Source organism: Vulpes lagopus, chromosome 10 (genome assembly GCF_018345385.1).
Source record: "Vulpes lagopus strain Blue_001 chromosome 10, ASM1834538v1, whole genome shotgun sequence".
In the NCBI taxonomy this organism is placed as follows: domain Eukaryota; kingdom Metazoa; phylum Chordata; class Mammalia; order Carnivora; family Canidae; genus Vulpes; species Vulpes lagopus.
Window position 1 is genome coordinate 79605032 of NC_054833.1, and position 24727 is coordinate 79629758.

The 24727-nt window shown below is 44.2% G+C and overlaps 1 long non-coding RNA gene across 1 annotated transcript; it reads left to right on the forward strand.

Moving 5' to 3' along the window:
• Positions 1–620: 620 nt before the first annotated feature.
• LOC121500242 lies at positions 621–24727 on the forward strand. Its single transcript, XR_005990341.1, has 3 exons — positions 621–786; positions 2121–2320; positions 23742–24727. It is a non-coding gene; the product is annotated as an uncharacterized LOC121500242 (long non-coding RNA).

The following is a 24727-nucleotide window of genomic DNA, read 5'->3' on the forward strand; positions in this document are numbered from 1 at the left end:
AAGTTTAACTCTTAGGAACCCTCCAAAAAACCCAGACAAACAAAAGGAATATATGTCTCTTGTATTGCCCTTGTGCATCTCTACCTCTTTTTTTCTTTAAATATACCCCTTAGTTCTTCTTAATCATGACAACACAACTCAAAAGCATCTAGGAAAAGTAAAGGGATAGATCTTACCATATACAAGCACTTTGTATGTGATAGGCACTCCCACTAATGGCACTGCATGGACCTGCACAATTACATTAAACATAAGAATCATGATCCCCATTTGACAGCTGTAGAAATTAGGCCTTAAAGGGGTCTTCAAGTTAGTAAATGGTAGAGGGGATTCAAATGTAGTGCCATCTGACGTATGAAGTACCTATCATTGCCTGACATTATATCTGCATTACTCCATTTAATCCTCACAGCTGTGGAAAAATGTAGAGACTTAGAGAAGCCTCATAAAAAGAGGCTTAGCAAGATTAAATAACCTCTCCAAGGTCACTCACCAGGGAGACCTGAGATTTTTGTTTCCCTTCCTTATTATAGGCCAAAGGTACATAATATATGTCTAAGAGGTGTTAAGAGGCATATGGGCAATATTATATGTCATTGCAGGAAAACTCTCCATGATGCTATTCAGATAAAGAGAGAACCTCTTTTGAAAGCTCTGTTTTCTTGGCGGCCATTCCTGAAGCCTTGAGTGTTGGAGAAGGTGGAAGGGCAGTAACTCATTCCAGGCCTTGGATTGGACCATTCCATATTCCACACACAGTGCCAGTACTTCAAACAGCCCTTTGAGGTGGGTGTAATTATTCCTGTTTCCTAGATGAAGGAACTGAAGTCCAGAAAGGTTGGCTAAAGGTTAAGTAACTCATAAGTTTTCTACCCAGGTCCAGCTGACCCAAAGCCCCAGGTTTTCAGGATAGTCCTAACCCACTTGGAGGGCAGTTATTTAGAGAACCTGTGAAATGGAAGAAAGTGATCAGGATGTGAGCCCTGGGTTGGTATTTCACTTGGCCCATTAAGGTCCCTTAAGTAGGTGGTGAATAAATACCCTTTGATGAAATCTGCAGATGATGCTAAATCAGGCCCTCTGTAAACATGAGTAACATAAAAGAAATACGAATGACCCCAGATGAAGGAGATTAGAAGTGCAGGCAGGAAATAACAAGACAAGAGAGATTACCACAAGGGAAATTCTGAATTAAAACATGTAGGCTGGCCAGTGGGACTAACTTAAGCACCTATCAGTAGTTCAGAGCTCTGCAACTGGAAGGTCCACAGTGGTCACCGTATCCAGCTCCTTCATCTACAGATGAGGAAACTCAGACTCAGACAGGAGGTGGAAATTAGCCAAGGCCATGGTCAAATGAATGGCAGAGCTGAGATGAGCCCCAGGTCTCCTGTCTCATAATTGACTTGTCCTTTCATTACGGCCCATGGGTTTCAGAGTCAGAGCTCCTTAAACTTAACTCTGCCCTGTAGATGCTGTGTGTCTTCAGGCATGTTACTTAACCTGCTGGAAACTCACTTTTCCTATCTGGAAAAGTGGTAAAGTGATACATATTCCTTAGGGTTATTTTGGGAAATGAGTGAAATGATTGGTACCTGACATATAGAGGTTCAAGAAAGATTAATTCGCTCTTTCATTAGCAGCAGAGAAATGCTGTAGGGGCAACAGCTACGGTACAGGGTATGTTGTCTCCATTACCGCATACATGAATGGATACTGGAGGCTCTTGCAGAAAGATGGGCAGTGGATGCAATGGGAACGGTAATGCCATACAGCTGTAGTCAACAGCGTCTTCAAATGAATCTGTCAAAAATTTATCACAGAGGGCCTATTACATGCAGGATTGACTGTGTGCCGCCTCAGGGGCTGCAGGATAGTGGGGAAGAATGATGCCCCCAGACCAAAGGTAGCAAAGTTGTGGGAGGAGGAGGTGTGGTGTGAAAGGATGCAGACACTGTCTATAACCCTTCCCTGGACTGCAGTAGACCAGAAATGGAGGAGGAGGAGAAAGCATTCATCTTCTGCAAAGTTGGAAGCTTTGCTTATTACATTGACTTTGCTGAATTAAGATTTTACTTCAGGATTTTTTAAAACTAGTTTATTTATTATTCTTTTTTTAGTAATCTCTACATCCAACATGGGCTCCTACTCACGACCCCAAGATCAAGAGTCATATACTCCTCCGACTGAGCCAGCCAGGTGCCCTTTATTAAGGATTTTAAATGACTACCAAACTTCTGATCATCTAAGAGTAAACAAGGCAGTCAGGGGCCTGCCTCATCTTCATCAGGAATATAGGAAAGACTACCCCACTGAGCAGGTGAGAGACATATAAAGTTCCTTTATTGATTGCAACTCTTGAGTGGCTCGTGTGTGCTGGTCACATTAGCATATTGGATTCATTGGATTGTGCTCTTTACATTGGCTTGTTTGATTTCTTACGGGATGGTGAGTTCTTTGATGAAATCAGACTGATGGTTGGAAAAGTGCCAAGTACACAGTAGGTCCTCAGTATGTATTGTGGACTGAGCTGCATAGAGGAAAAGTTACATGGGTGTGTAGTAGAGTAGACTTCTCCCAGATGCTGACCTTTCTCTTGGGTTGTCCAGCTTTCGTCCATTCAGTGAGCACTTGCTGAGTAGTCCTAACCCACCTGGAGGGCAGTTATTTAGAGAACCTGTGAAATGGAAGAAAGTGATCAGGATGTGAGCCCTGGGTTGGTATTTCACTTGGCCCACTATGTGGTCATTCACCACATAGTCTTTTCTCTTGTGTCACAAGCGAGTGTGACACCATGCTAACCATCTCACCTTTGGGACTCATTGGGAATATACTTTTATTTTCTCATCTTTTGTCATTATCTTTGTATGGTTCTCTCTGCAGGCTAGGACAGCGTTGTTCACATCTCTGATCCCTAGCACAGGAGCCAGGATCTAGAAGCTGCTTGATAAGAGTAGAATGAAAGGCTAGACGGAGCAAATCTGAAATGCTTATAACACTCTAGATGTCAACTCTACCAAACTAGGAAGACAGCTCCAATACTGTCTCAATATTTTTGGAATGTAAATTCTGTGGTGTTAGATTAGAAGCTGCTCTGACTCAGATCCAGAACCCTCCCCCCGCTACCTGAGAAGTATATGATTTTTTGTTAGGATGTGGTTTTGAGAATAACGAGGGCAGCAATATTCATCATAAGTGAGATATATGAAGGTATCTAGTAAAAGGATCTCTAGGTTGGTGCCTCGTAAACAACAGGCTTTGTTTCTCTCTCCATTTATGTGTGATTTCATATATATGTATATATTTAAATTTATATTTATAAATTCATAATAATAAAAATTGTATTTTAGTAATAATATAATAATTCAAACATAATATATATTGATAAAGAATCTTTTATAATTTATAATTATTTATCTGTAATTATATATTTTATACATATATATTTAACTTATATAATTTATCTATGTAAACTATATAAAAATCATATATTTATAATTTTACATATAATATATAGTTATATAGTTATATATTATATATAGTATTATATAGTTATATATTATATATAAATTTATATGTAAAATTTTATTTAATTTAATTACATATAATTTTGTATATAAAATTATATATAATATTATATATAAAATTTTATTTAATTATATATATAAAATTATATATATATAATTTTCTAGACCCTCTTTCTCTTTGTTCTCTGTCCTTAAAACCCAAGGAGCGGGATCCCTGGGTGGCGCAGTGGTTTGGCGCCTGCCTTTGGCCCAGGGCGCGATCCTGGAGACTCGGGATCGAATCCCACGTTGGGCTCCCGGTGCATGGAGCCTGCTTCTCCCTCTGCCTGTGTCTCTGCCTCTCTCTCTCTCTCTCACTGTGTGCCTATCATAAATAAATAAAATAAAATTTAAAAAAAATCTGTAAAAAAAAAAAAAAAAAAAAACCCAAGGAGCATCTCAGCACAGGAGTCATAAAGCTGGTTGGTAGTAACAGTCATGATCAAGGATTTGATCATGTTGGAGGAGAGCTGAAATCAAACAATATGATCTGATACGGTGGTGTGCAGAACATGGAAATCTTTTCCAACTCAAATGGTTTGGGTTAGAGCCCTGTCCCAGTCGCATAACAACTCACAATCTTGGCAAATAAATTACTTCTCTGAGCTTCTTTTCATTTACCTTTAAAAGAAGTCAATATGATGCCTGGACCTTTCTTGAGGGCAAAATCTGTGTCTTACTCATTTCCATGTTCTTGGCAGCTATCAAAGCCGCTGGTCTACAATCATAATAGCAATATACATAATAAGAAATAACTCTTTTTCTAAATATTTGAATGAGTTCACTTAATCCTTACAGCAACACAAGGAGGTAGGTACTCTTAAGTTTTCATAAATACTTGGAGAATGGAATTTCACTCATGCATCAGTAAACAAAATTAGAGCCAACAATGTAGCAACACTAATGTGTGACTTCAAGTGCCATGAAAATATAAGGTAGCATTTGTTATTCTATTTCTCTACTTTGATGTAGGGGACGTGCTGCTCAGGCTTATCATAAAAAGGGGAGGGGATGATTTAAAGATATTTTACAAACATTGCCCTTTGTGCAATTTCATTTAACCTTTGAGTACAACTCCTTGAGGAAGATACAATTATCACATTTCATAGATTTGGAACCTGAAGCTCAGAATAATTAAGGTACTTAGTGACTTGCTCAGGGGCTGTGCAACTATGCCATGGAAAAGTTATGATCCAGATCTAAGTGGGCTGTCTGCAAAGGCAGGCACTTGGAGAGATGGCTAGGTAAGGGGAGAGGGGGAAACGCAGAGGGAAAAAGGAGGTGTCTGATAAGTTTGCAGTGGGTTAAAACAGAGGTTAAAAGCATCAAAAGAACTGAAACCTTGCACTCCACCCCTCCAACACCATTCAGATGTTTTTCTCATTCTGACAGTCAGAAGTAGATGTCTCTGAAGTACCTCTGTTCCCAGGGAAAGGCCAACGGATAAGTCTGCTGGGAACTGTGCAGGATAAGGAGAGTGTTATTTCCAGAGAAATCTGAGAGGCTAAGCGGAGGTCAGGCATTGAGGGGTGTGTCTATGGGCTCTTTCACAGGAGAACACCATGATCACACTGGTTGGGTTATTCTTTTTACTCTTTTCCCAAATGCTGTTGAGGCAGTGTGGCGCTGGAGGACTGGGTTAGAACTGAGGTAGGAGCTGCTGGAATGGGAGCTCGCTGTAACTTGCCTCAGTGTTGTGCCCAGGTCCTCCCCTGGGGATCTCAGACAACAGCAGGGGGTCAGGGCAGCTGACATGGGAAAGCCCTTCCTGTTCTAGAGTCTGCAGTCTGAATTTATTATTTTTTTTTCACGTGACTTCCCACATCCTAGGGAGGGTGCTTCAGTCCTAACCTTGGGAGAGGATAGGCACAACAATCTTTCTAAAGTTTACATTTCATCATGTCACCTCTATGCTTAGCCCTCTGGCAGGGCACTTCTGCAGGTTTCCCAATCAAGGAGCCCACTTGCTCTAAAAACCTCAGACACTCATGCTAATTAATTAGGTGGAGTGTGTGTGTGTGTGTGTGTGTGTGTGTGTGTGTGTGTGTTGGTGAGGGGGTTACTTAACAAGTAGAGTCCCAGGGTTCAAGTCCACCCAGAACTAACTGTGAAATCTTGAACGAGTTACTAACCTCTCTGGGCTTTGGTTTCCTGCTGTAAAGAGAGTCGGACTAGTGCCTGCCTGATTGGGTTGTTCTGCGGGGTGAGCCCCTTTCTGTAAGGCACCCAGAGGAGTGCTGGGCCTACAGTGAGCGCTCCCTGAGAGAAGTTCTTCTCATGAAATCTCACCAGCTCTCTCATTTTACACGTGAGAAAATGGACCCTGCATAAGTTTAACCAACTTGCTCGAGGAAGAATGGTGAAAATTTGAGGATATTTAAAAGAAAATAATAAATATTTTTTAAAGATTTTATTTATTTATTCACAAGAGACACATAGAGAAAGGCAGAGACATAGGCAGAGGGAGAAGCAGGACCCGGGATCATGACCTGAGCCAAAGGCAGACGCTCAGCCACTGAACCACCTAGGTGTCCCTGAGGATATTTTATGATTGTGTCTCAACCCAGGACCCAGAAATGCCTGGGTTGCGCCCTGCTGTTCACTGTCTCTTCCTAACTGTGCTCAGTTTCTGCCCCACAACTGAGGCATGTGGTTGAAGCAGGAAGCAAAGCACACATGTGCTGGCCTAAAAGGGGTCACAGCCCAAGAACAGCACACTCCATGAATAGCCTCGGACCAGACTGATGATTCCTCCAAGAAGCCAGGAGACTGGAGGGCCAGACGCTTGGAAAGGGTGACCTAGCCCCAACAGCAGTTGTAATTGAACTGCATCTTGACCATGTTCAAGGCCATTCACACACTGTCCCCATCGAAACTCCTCAACCTCATCTCTATGCTGTTTGTATTCAGGCCTCTTCTGGATATTCTGTGTCCTGGGTCCTCTATACACCTGTTTGTTCAAGCAGGAAACAGAGTGGCTTGACACCCCCCCCCCCCTTTCTAATCCTTCCTGTTGTGACCAACAAAATCCTGAGTAAAACTTTCCATCTTATTGTTAATTTAGACTAAGCTTGACCAAAGGATCACAATGTGTTGGTATCATTTGAAACTCCAAAGTCTTTCCCAGGGCACACTGAATGTGGGTAAGGAGTCACCACAAAATAAAACTGGCAGTGATTCAATCTGCATATGCACATCTTTGTTATTGAACCAAACAAGAAAAAAAATGTATGGATTAATCAAAGTTTCTTGTGGAAATTAGATCTGCATTATATGATATGAGATATTGGGTTTGGTAGATATTATAGCCACAAAATAAAATTCACAATGATGGAAGCTATAATTAATAAACTGGGATGGAGACAATAAACTGATTCAGGGAATCAAATCTGTACAGGATTGAAATGAAAATTTTATTTTGAAGAACATAAAATAAAAGTGAAATTAGAGAAATTAAGCATAATCTACCTATAGTACAATAATGATTTAAGTTTCTGCATCCATAAGTAAGGTCCATCCGTGGGGTAGGTGGGGTCAGAACATCTGAGGAATTCAAGAACAAAACCAACATCTGAAGGATCAGAATGAATTCTACTTAGCCCAGCACAGTGGCTTGTATGACATGTTTGCTGACACATTTCTCTAGGAGCTAAGACAGTCCTGGCTAAATGTACTGTTTTACATCCTAATAAGATGGTCGTGCAACTCTTGATGACTTTACCTTCTGCTACCTGGGATGCCCTGTGTTTTCAAAAATGATCAAGGTCTTTTTCAGTGGTGTTCAGCAACAGGTGGATGGAATGCAAACAGAAAATGAACATAGATTTCACTATGTGCTGCAGCTCCTGTAGAGCATCTGAAGCCATTTTTCCTGAGCATGGTATACTTTAGGGGCCAAAGCAAGTAACTTCAACAGCTGACATTAAAAAGTACCTAAATCTCAGGGTGCCTGGGTGGCTCAGTCAGTTAAGCATCTGACTTCTGATTGCAGCTTGGGTCATGATCTCAGAGTTGCGGGATTGAGCCTCATGTCAGGCTCTGCACTCAGTGTGGGCTCTGCTTGAGATTCTGTTTCTCCCTCTGCCCTTCCCCTGTGTGTGTGTGTCTCTTGCTCTGTCTAAAATAAATAAATAGATCTTTTTTTTAAAAAAAAACTACTTAAATCTCACTTAAAAAAGAAAAAAAGTACCTAAATCTTATACACACACACACACACACACACACACACACACAATTGGCCCATAAAACTTTTTTCTAGAAACATTTCCTTTGACTATCCCTTCATGACTTTAGTCATTTCCCAGTTATTGACTAAATGGGAAACTGGATGGTTAGATATGGTTCGTGTCTCCAAAGAAGGCAAGACACAGTCACTCACACATAGATAGCACGATGTGCTGCGTTTAAGAATACTACTTAATATGCAGAGGATATGGTAATCAGTTTTGCTAAATAAGTCAGAGGAGGTGATACTTAAGTAAAATCATCAAAGTCCAAAGAATGAATGTTTCCAGTTGGGCGCACAACACGGATAATATAGTGGGGAAAGTATTTCAGGTAGTTGGGGGTTGACAGATGAGACCAGGGTCTGGAGATGAGGGCTCATGGGAACTGTAGTGGTGACCGCTGCTTCTTCCCAAATCAGAGTGAACTCCTGTGTCCTTTCTAGCCCTGCCATCCAGGCGCGGGTGCTCTTCCCAGTTGGATATCCACTGGTTCCCATAGAGCTAATGGGTGTTTTGAGATGTTGTGGAGCTGTCCGAATAGCATCTCAGGGTTGCTGAGGGATTTTGGTTTGAACTTAAGGCACAGGTGGGTGTAGATCACATTCACTCCCTGACTATCTAGTAGCTCGAAAGCTGCTGGTAAGAGGTCTGGGGTCAGGAGGACGTGGCTTTAACTCAGACCTCCGCTTCATCGTCTTGAATCTGAGGCACATGCCCCTGTGGAGGTACCTAAAGACTTTTATTTATTTTTTTTTAAAGATTTTTACTTTTATTTTTATTTACTCATGAGAGAGAGAGAGAGAGGCAGAGACGCAGGCAGAGGGAGAAGCAGGCTCCATGCAGGGAGCCTGATGTGGGACTCGATCCCGGGTCTCCAGGATCACGCCCTGGGCTGAACCCAGTGGTGCTAAACCACTGAGCCACGTGGGCTGCCCCCTAAAGACTCTTCAAGAAATGTGTAGGCATAGATAGTTTTAGGGGAATCAACTTCTAGCCCCTCAACTTCCATGTATGTTTTTTCCTACCATTGATCTCACCAACAGTTTTCCTTCTGGCAAATTCTCCTCTCTTTCCCACAGCACCATTCATCATCTCCCTCCCCACCCCTCTTTTAAACACCTATTGCTTTATGGTTTCAGGAAAGTAAATCAATTTTAAAATTTATGCATACATTTCACAGAAGTGCTGAGTGATCAATAAATGACTAAGGTTCTAGCATAAAAAATCTAATACATTAGGATAAAATCCTGTGGGAGAAGTGACCTAGAAACAGGAGTTCAAGGAGTTTTTGGAGAAGAAAAAAGAATAATGTACCATCTCCAGCTGCTACAGAAGAGTTTGTTTGTACATTTTTCAAATGGATTGTGGTGGGTTTTAAGTAACTGGTATTTAGACCAAATAGGGTACATGCAAAAGAGCAATGTAGCAATTTTATTTTAAAATGTCAATATTTACAACATGTTTAAAGTTTCGCTGAAAAACTTCAGATGTCAACTTAAAATGTGTGAGGGGGTACAAGAGCTATTTTAAGGGTACATGAGGAAAAAGTGTGCAGACCTCTGTTCTGTTGAGCCTGCCTTGCATGGCATTGCTGGCCTGGGGACTGGATTTTCTTCTTTGTACCAGCATGCATCCCACCCACTATCCATCACCCTCAAGAGTGGGATCCAGAAGCCAGGAGGACCCCACAGTCCCATTCAGGTTCCCTTGTTACCACTTTCTCAGGAGACTTCACACACGAAAGCCTTCATCCTGCATACTTTCTCCCATTATTATGTACAGAGGCCATTAGAAGAAGATTAATCCCTTTGAATAGAATCCAAACCCTTAGCAACATAACCTTTAGGTAAGAAAAGCCACTCCTTTAGAAATAAAACTAGAGTAGCCTTGATTATCTCTGAGGAGTGAGGTGTGTTAGAGTTCCTCTTCCTCCTCCTCCTCCTCCTCCTCCTCCTCCTCCTCCTCCTCCTCCTCCATTTCTGGGTCGGGTAGCAGAGCTGTCACTAAAGTGCAGATAGCTGGGCTGGCACGAATGACCCTGCAGTGGCCGTGGAGAAAGAGAGTACTCTCTTATCCTGCTGCCACCCACCGCTTCTGAGCTCTGAGACCTTGGGCAAATTCCTCACCCTCTCTGAGTCACAGACTCACACCTGGAAAGGGAGATCTTAATGTGATCCTCTTGCAGTTTTTGTAAAGATTATATGAGATAGTTATGAAAGTGTCTAGCCTGGGGTGAACAATGTAGGCGGCAGTCCAGGCGTGATTATTCTGAGCATGGACGAATAAGCACCCTTCCTTTCACTGTGTGTAGGGAAATAACAAGGTGAAGAGGATGACAGTCACCTTTGTGAAGTTGTCTGGCTCCTAAGAGAGGCAGACAAGGGAAGCAGGCAGGGAGAGTGCTTCGAAGACAGTGGGGAATGCGGGCTATGTAACAGGATATGCAGACATCCTGAGGACCACAGGACCGAAGTCTGGTGTTGGGGTTGGACAGTAACATCTAAGGGAACAACTGCAGGCCCAGAAGGATTGGGTAGGCACAGAAGAGGAAATATCACCATGGGCATGGAGCAAGTCCCACACGAAGGCCTGGAGGCAGAGATCTTGGGCTAGGTTGGGACAGGGGTACCGTGGTCGGGCTGGAGAGGTAGGAGGGGGCTATGTGCCATGCTAAGGGGCTGAGACTTACTCCCTTTCCTTAAAGAGGAGCCACTGTGGGGGTTTTTTCCCGGAATGCCCTGGCCTGATATGGGGTTTAGAAATCTCCTGCTCTAGTGAGGCCCAGAGAGAGGGTGCCTGGTGGAGATCAGGGAGCCTGTTCAGTGCCCAGAGAATGTCTGCTGTATCTCTGTAAATTCAGGGCCCAGGACGGGGCCCATGAGGGAGTAAAAGTCTAATGCAATGTTGTTGAATGAACCGATCAGTGACTCAGCAAACTAATTTCTCCTACTTTTATATCAACGAGGGCAAAAATGACTGCTGAATATAGTTTCTCATCAATGCCCACTTAGGCTGTCCCTTCAGTGCTCTCAGTAGATTCACACCTAGACACGAGGCAGTCTAAGCAATGAAGCTGCCTGCTAGTTAGTGGAGGAATGGCCCTAAGCATCCCTCCCCGCGTCCTCATGAACTCTGAATCTTGTCTCACCGCTGCTCTGCTCTGTCCTATAATGTCCTTCCTTGCTGAGTCTTGTTCTGTTTGATGTCCCTGTTTCATCCTGGGATTTACCTGCCTCCAATCTAGTATTCTCAGAAGGTGCTTTTCTCTTCACCCCAGGCCACTCCCACTGGCCAATCAGCATGCAGTTAAGAACCTGACCCCCAACAACAGATCTCCTTTTTCAGTCCAGCCAGCATTTCCTTGGTTTTGAGAGTTAGGACCCCCCCCTGACCTATTCCACTTTGGAGAATTTTCTCTAGGACTTCACCAGGCCAAACCTTGGGGCTTGTAATTATGCTGCCGGACAGCAGGAAAGCAGCGGAGGAGGGGAAATCAATGAAAAGGTTTCTTATCATAAGCTCCTTCTCTAATTTGGGGAAACAGAAATCTCTGCATGTTTTCTCAATAAGCACTTCATCAGAAGCCTTCTTATCCTGACAGGCTTCACTCTTTCATAAACACAGCAAGAATAACCTCTGGACGCTGGCCTACCATTGTCAAGTATGAAAATGTGAATTCCACGGGTCACTGTTTTTGCAGCCGCCAGATGTGGATGAAAGGAGAAGGGTGTTTTATTGTGTTTTCTCAAGAAACAGAGAAAGGTCTGTCCTGAGATGGGCCTGCTTCCCTCCCACACAAGTGGCCACCATGTGGCCAGAGGACAGCTAGCTAATTTGCAAGATTAAGCTTTTCCAAATATTTAGAATTGGTCTATTCTGTCTTCAGCTAATAAAATGGATTTCTGCTCCAAAATGGATTTAGGAAGCAGACACAAGAGCTCCTAAGGGCTTGTTGGCAAGTTACCTGTTAACAGGGTCCATCTGTCAAATGGATGTACAATGGGTAGGCTCTACATAGATCTCCTACTTGTCCTCCCAAGGATGCCGACGTTCATGCAGAAATTCTACTCAGAACAGATGGAGGCCAGTGCCACCTGGTTCTGAGAGATGCCCAGGACATAAGCTTCTGCCCTCTGTCACACACTCATCCCCTATAAGTACATAAAAAGCAAGCATACATTAAAAAACAATCCTATACAGCAAATGAGAACTCTACCTAAATTGCAAATATCTTTATTCAATTCAATGTTTCATTCACTAATTTGATATTGAGTGTTTACAATGTGCCAGAGACTTTAGGTACCAGGGAAATAGGTGAAGCAAGATGTGGTCCCTGCCTTAGAGGAGCTTGTAGTTTATTTGGGGGATACAGAGTTATAAACGTCTATAATGTAAAGTACTAATAAAACATAGGCCGTAAAAGGAACTTTGGAGAAGAAGCCCAGAGTTGTCTGGGGGTGGGGGCAGGGGGTTTCACAGTGCAAGTCACCCTTGAGCGGAGCCTTAAAGAACGAGTAGGAGGTTTCCAGTGGGGGTAGTGTGGTCAGGACAAAAGAATAGACCCTTTGCGGCAATGCTGTGTTCAGGGAGTGACATACGTTCATGTTGCTGGGTTGTGAAGTAGGAGGAAAGGGAGAGGTGGCCCTGAGGACATGAGGAGGAAGGCAAGGGCCCGGCCACCAGGGGCATTAGTCATGCTAATACTTTTTATTTTATTTTTTTTGGCTCTGTAGGCACTGGGGACACTGTGGGGCTCTTAAGAATGTTGACTAAGAGAGCAAAGTGGTCACGTCATAGTGCAGAAGATGGTTTGGAGGTGTGTGAGGCAACATCTATTCAGTCCAGATGGTGAAGCATACCTGCTGGTAATTAACTATAATAAAGGGTAATGAGCTTTAATAGGATGAGATGGGGCTCTTCTCTTTGTGCTTCAGATCTGCTCTCCACCCTTCTCCACCATGCTCCATACTCCAGGATGCTGACCTGTATGCGCTGAATCAGTAGGTTTCCTAGTCCCTGGATTTGATTGGGTTCTGCTAATGGGAGCTTAGGCAGGAGATGGAAAAGAGAAAGAAGAATAAAGTCATGGTATTATTCTCCAGGGGTTACCTTGGACTGATTTTGTGCTTTGAGAGAAATCATAGCTCCTCCCACACAACTCCTTCCTGCTGAGTTCCAGGTAACCTCTTCCTGTCCTTCAGACATGGGGATGTTAAAGGTCTCACCGGCTCGTGGGTACTGTGCTATTTCTTAGAGTTTCCCTCCATCCTGCCCACATCTCCCTAAAGAATGTCTTTATTAAATACTTCTGAATTATCCACATATAAGCGGGTCATCTGTTTGGTGCTGGGACTCTGTGCTAGGTGGCAGAGCAGTTTGGTTCTGCCTGGGGCAGGGAGGAAGGAATCAAGAAGCCTTCAGAGGGGAGGTAGCCATTGAGCCCTCTCTTGACCAATGAGCTTGAGTTGCCCAGGCATCAAGAGTGTGAAAGGCATCCTGGACTGAAGGAATAGAGTCCACAAATGAACAGCAGAATGCAGTATCTGGGTGTACATGGGGAGGCCATGGATGGGAAGGTGCCTGCAGAGTGAGGTGAGATGTTACAGACGAGGGGCAAAGGTAAAGTAGGTCAGAGCCAGAAGAACCTGGAATGTCAGCTTAGGAGTCGTCCCCAGAAAAGGAGCAAGAATGGGGGCAGCACCAGGAACTGAATTATGTGAGGAAGATGGAAGGATCTGGGTATGTTTTGCTTTTAGAAAAAAACTTGGGAGCATGACCATTGTCTTCAGATATGTGAAGGATCAGGATAACAGTATGGCAATATGTATTGTGAGTTCATATTTTTTGGCCCAGTAATTCTGTGTCTAGGAATTCAGCCGAAGGAAATCATCCAAAATGCAGACAAAAATGTTCATTGCTACATTATTTATAATAGTCAAGAATTGGAAACAACCTAAATGCCCAGTAAAAAGAGAGTTGTTAAATAAATTATGGCAGAACTTTACAATATGTGGTTGTTAAAGTATATAAAAAACTTAAAGGCATGGGAATATACTTTTAATATTGTGTTAAGTAAAAAGCAGGATACAAAATATCTATACGGCATGATCTCAGGGATCTATAAATATATGGACAAAATAAAATTGTGAAACTCTTATCCATAGTTACTGCTATTGATGAGTTAGTGGGTGAGGGATATTCTCAGTGTGTTTCAAAGATTGTTTGTAAATAGGACTTGGGAAGTAGTGTACTGTAAGTAGAGTGCACAGCCTCTCGGGTGAAAAATGGTGAACAAGACTCCACCATGTAAACCTACGGGTTATGCTGTCTGTTTACTCCCTCTACCTCCTCTACCTCTCCCACCTCCACCACCATGACCTGCACCTCCATCACCACCACCTTCACCTCTACCACCTGTACCTCTACTACCCACCCCCGCACCACCTCTTCCTCCACCTCCTCCATCTCCTCCACCTCTACTACCTCTCCCACCACCACCTCCACCTCCATTGCTACCGCTTTTACCTCCTCTACCTCTACTACCACCTCCACTTCCACAACCTCTACCTCTACCATTTCCACCTCTACTCCTCCATCACCATCACTTCCATCTCCACTACATCCATCACCTCCACCCCCTCTACCCCTACTACCCCTACCACCATCACCTCACATCTATCACCATCACCTCCACCTCTACAGCCTCTGCTATATCCACCTTTACTCCCTCCATCTTCTCTGCCTGTACCACCCCCACCCCCACCTCCACCTCCATCATCACCACCAATACCTCTACCTCCACCACCTCCACCAGTACCTCCACCTATACTACCGCTATCACCACCATCACCACCTTCAGCAGCATCACCTCTACCGCCAGCACCTCTACCACCTCCATCTTAACCACCAGCACCTCTACCACCACCACCTCTACTACGACCACCTCTATGTCTATACCTCCATGTCCATGACCACCTCTACCATCTAACCCACTGAGCAGGTACCAGGTACTAAGCATATATGTTCCTCTACATGTTATATCTCTAATCCTCTCAACTCTGTAAGGTAGGTTTTATTTTTACTCATATTTACCAAATGAGGAAACCATCTCAGAGAGGTCAACCAACTTATCCAAGATAACACTGCAAGCACATTTCCAAATTGACAGTTGAACCTGGGTTGTCTGACTCCAAATTGTTATGCCAGGCTGCTAGTGCATTGCTTTTGTGTAGTCATATCACTGTCTCCAGGCAAGTATCATTGGCTAGAAGTTTGTCATGATAATGAACCGCAGTGCTCAAAATGGTACATATTCTTGGTAACACCTTAGGAGATGTTGGCTGCAGTTAAAGTAGGTGATGCAAGATGAAAAGGGCTATCGTCCCACGATGAAAAAAGGGCTCAGAGGAAATGGAGTCGATCTTGGTTAATAAAAACAAATAACTACTACTTATTGAGGCTTTATCACGTGCCATGCAGTGTTCTGAGTTTTCTCCATGTACTAACTAATTTAATTCTTACAAATACCCTATGAGTTTAGTGCTGTTATAATCTTCATGTTACATGTTAGGACACAAGGCTTGACGTGTCACCTATGTTCACACAGCTAGACAAGATATAGGGCAATGAAGACAAGACATCCAGCCCGCTCTGCTCCTTGTCACTATTGCAGTACTGGTTCTGTATCTGTGCATAATGAAATGATTTTTTATTTATTTATTTTTTAAAGATTTTATTTATTTATTCATGAGAGACACACAGAGAGGCAGAAACACAGGCAGAGGGAGAATCAGGCTCCCTGCAGGGAGCCTGATGAGGGACTCAATCCCAGGACCCTGAGCCACCCAGGTGTCCCTGAAGTGATTTTTTAAATGTTTGGTCTTAATGGCTAGAATTCCACTCAGGGAGATAACTGTCTTTCTGATGAAAATACCTGGAAAAACTATTTGGGAATAAAGGCATTATCAGGAGTTTCAGCAACAAAGGAAGAGTCAAACTCCTCTGGCTGAGAATGTGAGAGGAATTTGCTTTTTGCTCTAGAAGAAGAGAAGGGAGGGGAGGTGCAGAAAGTGCAGTGCAAGTGAAGAAGCCAGTGAGGTGGAGCATGGAGAACGGCACCTGGTAGTGTGCAGGAGGCCAAGGAAGTCTTAAGGACAGGCTGTACCTTAATGTGGAAATTCCTAATGTTTTAAATGTAAATCTCTCCCTCTGGAATGTCAGTAAGTAGTACTATGTTCATAAACTGTGATTTTATTATGATGATGGTGATCATTATTGCTATTGCTAGAAACTGAAGAATGGACTGAATTTTATATTGTTCTCAATGCTGAGTGGGACAGTCTTCAACTCTAACATAGGAGCCTAGACTCATATATATATATATATATGAGCAAGGGATGCCCCTAGAATTTGCAGATATCTGGAGGAGGGCTTCAGACATTCACAGGGGACTCCAGCTGTTCCTTTGGAGATCTCTGTGCAGGAACAGAGGCCCCAGGGAACACCTCTGTCACCTACTTCAGCAGGTTTAAACCTCCTGACAATCCTATCATCTTTTACTCTGGCCATTTTCTTTCCAAAGGAAATAAACAGTGTTCAGAGAGGATATGGAACTTTTGGGTCTATGGCAGTAAGAGGGAGACCCAGAATTCGAAGCCAGGCTGGTCTGATTTCAAGGCCCATGAACTTCCCAGAACTCCTCACGGTCTCACCTGTCTTGATTTTTTCTTCTCCATTGACCCTCTGTGGGAGAGCCTCATAGCTTTGGTGGTGGAGATTCTGAATCTCTAGGAACTGGGATGGCCCAGGGCTTAGTCCACTGGCAGGACCCTTCGGCCAATTCAGCAATCAGGGTGGACTTACATATCTGGCTCTCAGTGGGGCAAGGGAATCTAGATCACCTCCGTGGGGGTGAGCCAAAAACTAATTTAAGGTAATGATGGGAATCGACCTGGAATCTGGTAAATATTGTAAAGCAATAGTTTCGCAGTCTTAAAATTGCAAAAAATCACATTTTCCCAGTTTTTAACCTGCAAATCTTTAGTAAGATCTCCTCGGCCTTGTAATAGAATTCTCATAATTTTAAAGTATCTTTAAAATTGAAAACAAATACATGTTTATTGTAGAACATACGTTAACTGAACATTTCCTTCTTCTATCCTAAATTGTCTTTCATTCTTTTTGTCCACTTTCTTTGGATTTGGTTCTTACTTAAATGTAAAATAGACTTCTCCTATAGCCACAAAAGAGGCCAAATATCTTAGCATCTCACTTATATAACAAAGGTCTTTCTTGGCTCCCCAGCTAAGAGGTGGGGAGGAAATGCAGAGGAGCAATCATGATAGGGAGCAGTGTTTCCCAAATTGTATTTTCTGGAAAAGTAATTCTATAAGACGTTAATGGATGTTGTAGAAGGAAAAGGCTGAAATGACTTGAAAGTGCTGTGTTAAATTTACAAAATAATGGTTTCTAAATTGCAGCTGAACTGCAGGATATTCTATAGCCTTTGGTATTAACAAGGATTAAGACTTTTCTAGCAAAACGGAGAGGAAGACAGATAACAGAAAACAACTAAACACTCAGGACCCCGTGCCCTTTGGGCAACCCTGGTGTGGAGTGAAGAATATAGAACAGGGTAGCTAGAAGCCTGTTCTGCTCTTGGTCTGCCTCTGATGTACTTTATGACCATGGCCCATTCCGGCCATCCAACCACTGGTAAAATAAACAAGGACGCATTTGAGGTGAGAGTTGAAGGATGCATAAGGAGGAGCAGAGATGTTCCACGTGGAGACAATTGAATGGGCAAAGTACAAGGCACTTTCCTACCCAGAGTGATAGGAAACCAAATAATTCTGCCCCTGTTTTATAACAAGTCTACCCTGTGAGTAGAAAAGGCAACCAGTGTGTTTACTCAAAGAGATAGACTTTCACCAACTTCTTTTCATTCCTGTTTCAACGCCGAGAAACCTACCTGCCTTTTCCTAAGTTTCCTGCCCGCATAGGTAGACCACACCATAAAAATTCTTATTTGAAATAAGAAACCTCACAGCTTCTATCACTTTGACAGCCAGCCTTCGGGCTTATGGAGAAATTATAGCTGAATGTCTTTAAAATCCAGTGAAGGACTTTTATGATCCGTTCCTTGAATGGCAGGTTTAGAATTTTCATACATGGCTTATTTTTACTAATTATATAAAACATCTACGCAACCAATTAGAAAAGTAAAAAACAGCATGTACCAGAGCATTATTTGGATTACTAATTGCGAAATAAGTTACTCACTTAAAAACAAATCTCGAATTTGCAGCTGATCAGCATTTTCTTTCTTTTCTGGTTGAATGAATGCACAATATGAAAAAAGAAAAAGAAGAAGGAGATAAAGGCATTTTTGGAGAATGCAGAGTAGTTCATCTAACACAGCTAGAGCAGGATGCAGAGAGGGACATGAGACAGGGAAAACCTTGAGAAAAATTTAGTAGCTCTTGGCTACTAAATTTGTTTTTTTAAAGATTTTATTTATTTAATCATTAGAGACACACACACACACACACACACACACAGAGAGAGAGAGAGAGAGAGAGAGAGAGAGAGAGAGGGAGAAGCAGCTCCATGCAGGGAGCCTGATGCAGGACTTGATCCGGGGCTCCAGGATCACACCCTGGGCCAAAGGCAGGTGCTAAACCGCTGAGCCACCCAGGGATCCCTTGGCTACCAAATTTGAACTAACATAAGCAGATGAAAGTGAGTTAGCCTACCAGCATTTCCAAAGAGCCAGTCTGGCTCTTTCCCCACCCACCTTCACACCCAATCCCATCTACCCTTTCACGTGTCTCATTGGTTAAAAGTAATTGTTTACTCCAAAGCCAGGTGATTAGGCCTCAGGGTTTTTGTTTTTGTTCTGTTGTTTTTTTGTTTTGTTTTGTTTTTTTTTTAACTCCTTTGGTTCAAAGACCTCTCATTCCACCAGCTCATTCAGAGGGAAAAGGAGGTTTGGGATAACACCATCCTCTTCAAGCTCCAAAGTGAAGTTCGATTCATGTCCTGCCTCATGGACTCTGGGAATCTCGGGGCTGGAAGGGACATCAGTTGGAGAAATTGAGGTTCAGGTTGAGGAAGTGCCTTGCTGGGGACCACACAGCCAGGCAGGGAGCAAGGCTGGGACTGCGGCCCAGATGTGTTCGACTGTGCTCCGAGTCTCGTCATCCTCTACATTTCTGAAGCCACTTGTCTTTCATTCGGCAGACTTCTGCACTTCCAGGCTTCCTGCCCTAGAAGAGTTTCCTGTTTTACCTCCAAAGCCATCAGCAGCCTTAGGCCCCTGCCAAACATCTGGCACTTGACAGGGATGGTCCCTGCTTCCCCCTCTCTGCAGGGTGCCGAAGGGGTGGGTCATGAATTATGCCTTGATTCCATCCAGCCAGGCAGAGTGTAAATAAACAGAAGCATGGAAAGCATGTGTGTAGATGGATAGTGAACGTTGTGTATCCCTCTCTGCAGCTATCTGCAGGAGAGCCCTGGTGGCCCATCTCTGGGGGGTGTCTCAGGCTTTGTCTCTCCCCTCGGTAGGGGCTCCTTGAGACCAAGGCACTCTGTGCCCTCCACTGCTACCCCTAAAAACCATCTCCTGTGATATGGAACTCTGTATGCTTCCCACAGCATGCCGTGTTCTTTCATATGTCATTATTGCATTCTTTCTAGGTCCCTTCTTGGGAATTCTCTCTCCTGATATGTGGGCCTTTAGGAAAGCTCAGTTTGAGAGAAACTTCGTGAAGCATCCTTGATTTCCTCCAAATTTCAGGGCTGCTTCACCTGTTCTCATTCTGTGCTTTCAACCACTTTATGCTTCCATTATAGCATTCATCTTATTGGATTACACTTGATCCTCCCCCCCCCAAGAATATAATAGTTTACATTAATACCCACAATTTATTAAGCGTGGACAGTGTGCTAAGAAATTTGTTTAGAATGTCACTCATGTTACTATAGGTAATTTTTGGAATAACTTTGTGGATATGGTGCCCTGATTTGGGTTTCACTCAAAGTAGAGCCTGATACAAGGGCGTGGGTACCTGTACAGAGGATCCCAAGAAGGATTGAGGGACCAGAGTGAGGAAGACAGGGAAAGAGGAAAAGACAAAATAAATTTGTGTTTTTGAGGTCACTGTGGTAGACAGTGTGGGTTCAGTTCTGTCTTCTAGAAAAGTGGGTGGCTGGAGCATTTACCCACCAGTTATGCCATGTTGATTAGGAACTGTCCTGAGGTCTTGGGGTCCTTGATGCTTCTGCGTTTCTGAACTGAGCTTACCTACACAGGGCAAGTAGATGATGACAATATTGGAGGAAGCCCTGGGGCTTCCTGGGGCAGAATGCTGAATGATGGAAGATGCTTGCTGGAGGTGGAAAGGTGGCAGTACAAGATGATTCTGAGCTTGTGTGGAAATACTCCTCATAGTTGCAGCTGAAATTAGGGTGTGATGAAGGTACCAGAGACATCTGCTTTAGCAGACAGCCCCATTTTACAGGTGAGGGAACCAAGGCCTCTGCCTTTAAAGCTGTTCACTCGCATACTAGACTCTGAGGGTCCTGAAGTATGGATCACACCTCTTTACTCTCTGCAGCTTCAAGGGCTAGCAAAGAAAGACTTGGCACCTGAAGGAAGCTTAGAAGGTGATACCTGAATAAGCAGAGGCATTGGCAGAGTGGTAATTTGGGAATTTGCAGAGTTGATTCTTACTTAAAACATTTATCTGATTTATGATATGCAATGCAAGGAGCTTACAGCCAAGAAGAGAAGGCACATGGTAAATGAGTATCAAAAAAAAAAAGATCTGATGAGTGTTTCAAAAGTAGAATTCTGTGTTATGAAAAAGAGAAGGAGGCTCACCTAGTTCACTGGTCAGGAGGGCCTTTTGGAGGAAATGAAGTTTACCTGAGTACTCAAAAAGTAAATTATAGGGGAGGTGTGTGAGTGGAAGGAAAGCACATTGAGAAGCACTGGAGGACTGAGTGGTTCAAGAACTAAGAGCAGACGGTGTAGCTCTCGGGTGGTGGGAGTGCAGCAATGGCTGGTTGTAATTACTAAGGCTGGAGGAGTTGGAAGGGCCAGATTTTTAGAGGATGATGTTGTAAGGCAGGTTAGGAAAGACCCTTCTGATTATGTTAAAAAAAAAAAAAAAAAGAAGAAGAAGGATTAGAGGAAAGCAAGATGGGAAATGGGAAGGCCCAGTTGAGGGGGCTATTGGGTGATGTCCAGTGGAAACATGATGGCCACATAGCTAGTGTCATAAGGTGGTGGGACTGAGAAATGGATGGATTCTGGAGACATGTCCTGTCCTGAGCCACTGGAGAGGGTTCAGGCTAGTGACAGGTTTGGATAATATTAGCATATAGGTGATGGAGTGGACATTTACCATTGTTTAGCTTCCCAGTATTCATTTCTACTTCCTAACAGCACTTAATTTCATTTAGGGGAGTTTATTTCCCCATTGTGTGTCTTGATTGGACATTGTGGGAAATAGGTGCTTGCCTCCTACAATAGAAACCCAAGAGGGCCCTGGAAGCACACCCTGTGAACATTAGAGGCCATTGTACTCCCTGTAAATCCTGATCTAATGGCTCTAGATAAACAGTTAAACAAGATGTGCAAAGAAGATCACTGAGTGACCCAGGTCATATAATTTTGCCAGCTTATCTTTCTTTTTTTTTTTTAATTTTTATTTATTTATGATAGTCACACAGAGAGAGAGAGACAGAGAGAGGCAGAGACACAGGCAGAGGGAGAAGCAGGCTCCATGCACTGGGAGCCTGACATGGGATTCGATCCCGGGTCTCCAGGATCGTGCCCTGGGCCAAAGGCAGGCGCCAAACCGCTGCGCCACCCAGGGATCCCCCAGCTTATCTTTCTGTGTTCAGTGTCCCTCTTGCCCTTGTCAATACTAATAGAAGGAAATACCACTCTTCTCTAGAGTGTGTTCTGTGAGAAGGTGAAGTCTGTATTTATAAAAGCAATTTTTGTTAGCATCACAGAAGCCCCCAAAGCTGTTTGAGGGCTGTGGTTAGGGTGAGGTGAGGGTATAGGGACCAGTTAGGGAAGGGGACATGTAGATTCTGAGAATAAGACAGACATCATTGGAAGCACATCAGAGACAACGAAAGGAAGTAGATCCTGGGTGACATGGTTGGAAACTGCTGGATCAAGCCACACCTGAAGGGAATTGTGTTAGTCAGTGAGAGGGTATGTATGCTGCTACAACAAAGACTTACCAGCAGCAGGACTTCGATAAGATAGAAGTTTGCTTCTGTCTCATATCACAGTCCAGAGGTAAAAGGTCCAAGGCTGCAAGAGTAGCTCTGCCATTCTCAGCATATGCCTCCCATCTCTCCATCTAGAGGGACTGCTGCCAGGGATCCATTTCTCAGCCAAGGGGCAAGAGCGGAAGAAGATAGAGGAGCAGTTAGTTTCTCCTTTAAAGAAGCGACGTGAGAATGGTACTCCTCTCCTTCATTTATGTTTCCCTGCGTGCTCACAGGCAGGTGCAAGCCAGGCTAGGAAATGTGGTGTCGGAGTGGGTGTGGAGGAGAGAGACACAGCCTGTGTGTCTCACTAGGAGACAGGGTGCGCTCAACGCAAGGGAAGAAGAGAAGGAGGGATAGTAGGAGTATTGATCAGGTTTGCCAAAGCAATAATGTTTTTAACCTCTTACAAGGCAATTTGAGTGGTGTTCCTGTTCTTTACAATAAAAATTGGACTAAATGCGACAAGATTTGCCCCTGAGCCTTTGCTCCCCCCCCCACATGTGATTGCCTCTCTTTGACCCCCAAGGAGCATTCCAATGTGTGCTCCTTTGAAAGCTTTGAATTACTTGTTGAGGGTGGCTGCAGGAGGGAGCTACTTGAGATTCTACTCCACGACAGCTGCTGTTGTTATTTATGTATCTGACGTTCTTTAATCCATTCTTTTTCTTTCTCCTCTGGTTCTAGGTAAGGAAATGAGGTGGAGAAAGGTTTACACACCAGCACAGAGGTATGTAATTGGGTGGCCGGACAGTCCTGGTCCATCGGGTTTGAGCACTGCCCCACACTCCATGCCCGCAGTGGTGCTACAGTGTGCAGGTACCTGAGGGTGTCAGAATTAATGGGCGGGGGGGGCGGTTGGTCAGGGACGATTGACAGTGTGGAGAGGCACTGGGTGTGAGGGCAGGGAACAAGAAGGCCACCTGTGCTGCTTGTGTGTGTGTGTGTGTGCGTGTGTGTGATGTATGTGTTATATGCATGTGATGTGTGTGATGCATGTGTTGTGTGGTATGTGTATGGTGTGTGTTTTGTGTGATGTATGTGTTGTGTGCATGTGATGTGCGTGGCTTTGTGTGTGTGTGTTGTGTAGTACGTGTATGACGTGTGTTGTGTGTTATGTATGTGTTGTGTGCATGTGATGTATGTGCTGTGCGTGTTCCCGAGTGCTTGCTCATCCACAGAGACAGGGGGCAGCCAGGGGGAGACAGGTACTGGAAGGGCTGGTGGGAAATCAGCCCCCTAAGCCCGCCCTTTCCCAAGAGCTGCACCTGGTCCACGACACCCCTGACTCCTCTGGGCCCAGGCGTTGGCGTGTGGCCTTGGTGTCTCTGTGAGGGGGATCTGCAGGCCTGGAGCCCCCTATACTCTGACGGGCTTGAGGAGGTGGCTTGGAGGAGGCCTGCATCACTGGCGGCTGAACTGAAGCCACTTGGGGCCTTGTCTCCGCAGGAGGCTGGCTGGGAGCTTGCTTCTTTCCCAGGGGCAGCAGAGCAGGAAGCACAGGGCTGCCCTAGGGTAGAAGGAGGGCTGGAGGCACTTGGTTGAGGAGCTGGCTTTCCTGGAAGGCAAGCCCACCCTCTACCCTTAGGCTGAATTAAGGCTGCCCCGATGTCTCATTCCTGAGAGTCTCTGAAGAATTCTATTGTCTGCCCTTCAGGAACAAGGAAACGTTCTTTGGGGACACAGTGAGGACACCTAGCAGCCAAGGACACCGGGAGGAAGCAAAGGGTCCCGGAGTTCTCTAGAACCTGCTGGAAACTGCCTTTTGTCAAGTGTTCAGGGAGACGTGCTCCACGCTCAGCCTAGAGGAGCAGCCCCGGCCCTGGGAACAGTGGTGAGGACGCAGTGCAAGCTGTAGCTATGGTCACCCTGACACCATACGTGGGGGTGTCCAGCCTCGTGTCTGTCAGACGCCGGTGTGCCCTTTCTCAGCCATGCCTGAACTGCTCCATCCTCCTGGATAAACATCATACACTTTCCTCATCTTGCTTGTCTGTAGCCCTTTCCCACCTATATGTGCTTATCCTTCAGGGCCCGACCGAATGTCGCCTCTTTTGGGAAGCCTTCCTTGATTGCCTCAGGCAGTGGCTTATGTCCGCCTTCTGAGAGCGCACGTTGTTTTCACCTTGCGTATCTGCACGCCTGACAAATCGTCTTACACATATTGGTAAAGGAATAGTCCGATATACCTAAATGTTGTTATTATTGAGAAGGGTTATATAATCTTTTAATGGTATATATGTTCATGGATGAGATTCAAAAGATTTTTTGTTGAACCCTGCGTTGTAGTTTTTTGGTCCAGGTGTGTGGTGACTGCCCCTATCCAAACCTGCATTCAGGTGACAGGTAACATGCTGTGAGTGACATGTCACTTGGCTGTGATTGTGCTAAACTCTTTAGCAAGCCTCTATCCTGATTCTCCATTAAAATAAAGAAATCATTAAAATAATGATTCTCCATTAAAATAACTGCTCATGCTGAGATCCTTCCCGCTGAAAAATGCTATGGGTCCAGGTCCTATTTAAAATGTGACCTCCTTGGGGCACCTGGGTGGCACAGTGGGTTAAGTGTCTGCCTTCAGCTCAGGTCATGATCTCAGGGTCCTGGGATCGATGCCTGCATCGGGCTCCCTGCTCAGTGGGG